This window comes from Tamandua tetradactyla, chromosome 13, assembly GCF_023851605.1.
Source record: "Tamandua tetradactyla isolate mTamTet1 chromosome 13, mTamTet1.pri, whole genome shotgun sequence".
Classification (NCBI taxonomy): domain Eukaryota; kingdom Metazoa; phylum Chordata; class Mammalia; order Pilosa; family Myrmecophagidae; genus Tamandua; species Tamandua tetradactyla.
The window spans coordinates 51,103,933-51,110,150 of NC_135339.1; the positions used below are offsets into that span (position 1 = coordinate 51,103,933).

Here is a 6,218-nt window from a genome sequence, read left to right on the forward strand (position 1 = left end):
TCACATCACCTCTCTGGGCCTTAGTTTCCTCTGTAAAAAGAGAGGTTAATGTAAAATGGTCTTCATAAAAGATCCCATACCCAAAGTAGGCCCCTCCAGCTTTGACATTCTTCAGTAAAACGTGATGTGAGCCACCACCTCTGAAGGCTGAGCATGTGAGAGTGTGACCAGAATGGGGTGAACCCAATTTCTCATGCTGCGCAGGAATATTTGCTGCCTTCAATCCACACAAACAGTATTAAATTGGGGACTTAAAAAGGATAGTGAGGCTGAGAACCAACTCTTCTCATCATGACTCAGCTTGCCCACAAGCAGATGCTTTGGTGGTGGAGTGGGGACCAGGAATAGGGGATGTAGCCGATAGCAGACCTCTACAGGAGACTGGACACTGGGCTGAATGGACTGTTTTTCAACTCTAGAGAGGTGTCCCTCAGATGAAGGCAGGCTTGGGATCTAACACTGAGAAGTCAGCTATAGCCAGCTACCACTCTACCATGGAGTAACCGGTGGCCATGGGGTTCTCAAACATTTAGCAGGTGGTGTAGCATAATGGGTAAGAGTTAGACTCTGAACTCAGACTTCCTGCATTTGAGTCCTGCTTCTACCATGTCCGAGCTCTAGGACTTTGAGTGAGTTCCTTAACCTCAATTTCTTCATCTGTAAAATGGAGACAGGCTCTCAGTAAAGTTTAAATGAGTTAATACTTAGAAACTTACATGGCAAAAGTGACTTTGCAGATGTGATAAATTTAAGGATCTTGAGATGGGACAATTAACCTGGATTATCTAAATGGGCCCAAAATCTGTGGTTTTGCAACTATCTAGTCAATCTAGAACTAAGAGATTGGGACTTAAATGTTGTTTTAAAACGGACGGAATGATTTATCACACTATTGGGAATTGAGCAATAGTTTCCAGAACTGCAAGTTCAGATTGAAAAATGTAAAGTCTCTCTCAGAAATGTGTATCACACAGTAGTACATTTTAGATTAATTCAAAGAAACCTGTTTGACTCTGATATTGATTAAACCAACAGACTTATTTTTTAGTACAACTATTAACCTGTCTTAACATATTAGACATATCTAGAATATTTTCATTTTAACACCAGTTTGAATAGCTCTGAGGTAGAACACATAAACTGAAATATTTATGGAATTTCACCTATTTTTATCATGGCAGCCCAAACTTAAATTCTACTCAAATAGAGAGGGGATAGGAAAGGCTTCTAAGAGGGGATAGCACAACTGACTCTAGAAGGACAAGGAGGAGTCAGTCTTGAAGAAAGTGAAGTGAGGACGTGCTGGTGGGATGAACAGGAAGAACCAAGGACAGAGGCGTGAAAGACCACTAGAGTTTTGTGGAACAAATAGAAGATGGATGTATTTTAACCATTGGTGGTTAGAGAAATGGTTAGACCCAGCGTGTCCAGGCTGGGTGGGGGTCAATGCGCTGCCCTCCTCCCAGCACCTACACACCCAGTGCGAAGGACCTGGGTCTTCTGATATAGACGTGGCTGAGTGGCAGAGAAATTTGATCTCAGCTTTGGGGAAAATTTGTTCTTCTGTTCATTTTTTGTTGCCTATTGCCAAGTTCAAGCTTCTGCAAAGACTGGGTGCTCTCCAAATGCTTCAGACAGACTGGCAGGGCAGTGACACTGGCAGTCAAAACTGAACAGGCACCCTAATTGTTCTGGGGACTTGCTGTTCTCTAGCCTTTTACCCTGAAAGGCCCTGGAGGCTGGGGGTGCAGGCCTAGACACAAATAGATTCCCTGGCATGGAAAGTGAGGCATACAAAGGGTGATGTATACCCAGCATATGGGCGTGTATCCCTAAATGCATTTATCTTCCTAAAGAAGAGATGGATATTTCTGACTTTTCCACAGAGCTGAACTTGGATGAAACTTCATATAAACAAACTGCTTTTCCTAAATCACTGTCTTTCATCATTTAACAATTAGATTGCAATTTATCTGTTTCTAGAATTAGATTAAAGCATTTCATAGGCAATGACTCTTATTAAAATAATATCTGACAAAAAGCAAGCTTCTAAGTTGATTTGAATCTCAGATGATTAAAAATGTAATATCCGTGTCTACTTTCCGACCTCTGTTTCCTAATCCTATTGAACTCTGTCTTAATTTTATATAAGGTCAATTTGTCTCCAATGGAAGCTTAATAGACTAAAACAGAATTACTATATTTAAGATACATGGCTCTGAATGGAACTATAACTTGCTTTTTTAGATTTACAAGAAAGTCAGTTCAACACAATTGGTTTAACTGCATTAGCCTTTTTTTTTTTTCCTTTTCTGGGGAGGTCAAGTAGGTTTCATTTGAGAGAAGTAAACTAAAGTGAATATCTTTCACTTAAGAAAGCATAAAGTTAACAAATTAAAGGAAATCACGCCTGAGTAAACTGACCTCCCAGAAAAATCTGATACTATTTCTAAATGGCTAAAATATTTTACAATGGAGTATTCTGACCCTCTTACCCCCTCCTGCATCTAGCAAGCAAATATAACAATTTGAGGAAATAAGAGAGCATAAATTATGCAGATATCCACAAAGGGGGGGGGGATGATTTAATGAATTCTTATCCCAGTTTAGTCCCTAAAGAAAACCTTAAGAAAGCCATTAGAATCTCTAAATCCTAGTTTCTTCACCTGTAAAAGAGGGAGAGAGACTTCTATTGAATGTGGTTAGTGGTTACTGAGGTCTGGAATGGTGACTGGAAATAGTAATGGGATTTCTCTTTGGGATGATGAAATGTTTGGGAATGAGGTAATGGTGATGGTAATACAACCTTGTGAATATACCAAAACCCACTGAATTGTTAATTTTAAAATGATAAATTTTATGCTATGTGAATTATATCTCAATTTTTTTAAGGGTTTGTTGCTGCTTCACAGGGTTATCATAAGGAGGCAGAGAGAAAGTATATCCAAAAGCCCTTTGTAAAAGTATATAGTGTCATTTTAGTGAGGATCATTTGATTTACTTGGGATTTTCTTTAGTTGCAAGTAATAGAAACCAAACTTGATAATTTACTGGTTCACACAATTAAACCACAGGGTACTGCAGGCCCTGCCACTGGAGATGCCAACTGGGTCAAAATCCGCTCTGTCTCTCATCTTGACTTTTCGGAATCTCAGCTTTTTTGCCTCAGTTGTGGCAGAAGACCTGGAAAGTGGGTACCTGTAGCTTTTAGACACACAACTTCTATTTTGTCACCAGAGAGGGATCTGAGTCACGCTTTCTGGACTGGAAGTTCAAAAATCCTTGGGAAAGGCTCCAGCTGGACCAATTTGGGTAAGATGTGCAACCTTGGACCAGTCACAGTGGGAGGGGAGCCGACTTCTATATAGTGGCAACTCCTGTTAGAATTGCCTGGTTAGAAGTGAACTTCCCAGAAGAAAGGCTGGGCAAGATGCTTCCTTGGCAGATAGAACTGCATGTGTTCTAACAGATCAATCAGCTCGACTTCCCTGTTATAGCAGCAGGAAACCTAGACCCTTCAGAGAGCATCAGTCCACCCTTCTCATTTTACAGAGGAGGGAGTTATGTTCGGAGAATTACTTAGAAAACCAAGACTAGAGCCCTAGTCTTCTAACCACTAATCTAGTGAATCTAGGCTGGTGATTCCAAAGTGCTGTTACCAGACAAAGGTGGTGGATTTTTTGGCCTGATGTAGTCAAATGAACAATTCCTGAGACACTAGGGTTTCAAAGAGAGAAAGAGTTTATTACTGGGTGTGAAGTAGGAGATCAGATGGCCTATTGACCCAAAAACCTTTCTCCCTGAACTGCAGAAATTCTGACAGTTTTATAGCATTAAAAGATGGGCAGGTTTTAGGATGAGTACAGTGGCCCCAGATGATGTAATTAGAGGTGATTTAATTATTGAACATGCACAGATTGATTACATGCTTAGTCACAGAAAGTATGTAAGAAAATGGTGGCCTTAATGTGATGATGGGTGTGATTTTTAGTATTATAATGAGATTTAAGTAACTTATAGGTTAACCTCTAAACTACTGTGCATATCAGGTGGGCCCATTTTGGTTAGGTCTAGACTCGGTTATCAAGATAACTTTGGACTTAGTGTGGGTTAGTTCTGGACTGACCCAGGATATTTCATTAATAAACATTAGGGGGCTGTCTTTAGTGGTCACAAGACTCTAAAATTGAAAAGCTGGATAAATGGGTATAAGGGAAGGTTAGCTAAAGGGTTTTACAATCACAAGGGCATAAGATAAAGGCTTTACAATCATTATCATAGATCAAGGCAGCTAGATTACAATTTAGAGATTTGAAGTATTTCCCTTTGTCTACTCCAATATACCAGAAAACAAAAGGGAACAATTATACAATAATTCAATAATCAAAATCATCCATTAAATCCTAATTTCTCAGTTACAACTGTGCCACACCACAGCATAAACTGGAGAACTTGTTAAAAATTCAGATTGCAGGGTCTTCACTTTAGCCCTGCTGAATGAGAATTCCAGGACTGGGGCATGTGAGTCTCAATTTAGGCACAGTGCCCCAGGCAATTCTGCTGCTTGGACTCCACCACAGAAAAGAAATACTGGTGCCTAGGTCCCACCCCCTGAAAAGCTGATTTACTTGATCTGTGCTGTGGTGATCTCCAATGTACAGCTAAGGTTGAGAAACACTAACTTAAATATTTCTTAATTCTGGAAGCACTTTGGAATCACTAGGGAAGCTTTAATAGTATACCAAATGCCTGGGCCCAACCTGTAGAGAGTCTAATCTGGGACTCTGCTTACTGATATTTTTCAAAAGCTCACCAGGTAATTCTGAGGTTCAGTTAAGGTTGAGCACCATCAACTTAAACCTTGGTACCTTCCTTACACAGAGGAAATGGATGAGATATAGAAAGTTATTGTAAACTAATGTGTTATAAAGTGTGATGATATTTAGTGAGTGTTTGCTATATACCAGTTGCTATGCCAAGCATTTTATGAATATAATCACATTTAATCTTCAAAACAATATTTAACCTGCTAATATTATTTCCTTTTTCCTTGATTGTAATATGTCATCAGTTGAAGACCATGAATTTAATAAGCTATTATAAAGTGTCTGTTGTTGCTTAATAAGAAATATGGAGATTTTGTCAGTTCTCCAGAGACAAAGGTTCACTTTACCTACAATAAAATAAGTTTTATAGTTTTTAAAGATGAAATACAGATAAGCATGTTTGACGCTATCAGTGCAAATAGCGCATCGGAATTTGCATCAGATGGGAAGATACCTTCTATGCAACTTTCTTAGTTCACCTCCTGTTTTAGTTTCCCAGGCTGCTCAAGCAAATACTATGAAATAAGTTGTGTTAAACAATGGAAATTTATTCATTCATAGTTTTAAGATCAGAAAAATGTCCAAATCAAGGCTGCTGGAGATCCTGCTCCTCTGTCACATGGTGGCATCTGCTGGTCTCTACCTTCTATTCCAGTTTCCTTGATTTCAGGTTCTTATTTCCATGGGTATCTCTCACTCTCTCTTCATTCCATTTATAAAGGACTCCAATAATCCTGAATGAGATGGGTCACACCTTAACTGAAATAACATCATCAAAAAGTCTTACTTACAATGGGTTCACAGGAATGGATTAACTTTAAGAATATGTTGTTATGGGGTTGCATGCAGTTCCAAACCACCACAATGGGAGAATTCTTAGGGTTATATGTACTTGCCCCAAATAAGATGAATGTGCAGAAAGGATCAGGGAGGTCCCTATACTTTGGCCTGGAGCTATTCTTATACAACCCATTGTAGGATAAACTCTGAAGGAGAGCACTTGCACAGGTCAGTCTGCAAAGACTGGGGAAAATGTTTTCTTCTTATTATTATTTTTTTGTTAGCTCCTAGGATTCAAGGAAAACTCATAACATCAACTACATGCAAGCTTAAGGAACAGATGCCTCAGAAACTAAATTTCAGCAATAACACATTAGAATATCAGGATATCCAGGTTTCAACAAAAGGTTATAAAACAAGAAGCAAAACAGAAGATTAAAGCATTAGAAACCATCAATGAAGAGACCAGATCTGGAACATACCAGATTAGTCTTTAGAAAAAAAGGTCCTAGATATGCAAAGAGCTAAAGGAAAACATGGAAAAAGAATGAAAGAAAATCATGAAAATAATAGATGAACACAACAAAAATATCAATAAAGAGACAGAAATTG

The 6,218-nt window shown here is 38.8% G+C and overlaps 1 long non-coding RNA gene across 1 annotated transcript in view; it reads left to right on the forward strand.

Annotated features, from left to right (window-relative positions):
* LOC143653976 (uncharacterized) overlaps positions 1 to 4,821 on the forward strand; it is a 43,527-nt gene extending 38,706 nt beyond the window's left edge. The window contains exon 6 of the long non-coding RNA XR_013161618.1: positions 3,238 to 4,821. This is a non-coding gene — a long non-coding RNA (uncharacterized LOC143653976). The remainder of the gene's footprint in view (positions 1 to 3,237) is intronic.
* The last annotated feature ends 1,397 nt before the right edge of the window (positions 4,822 to 6,218 follow it).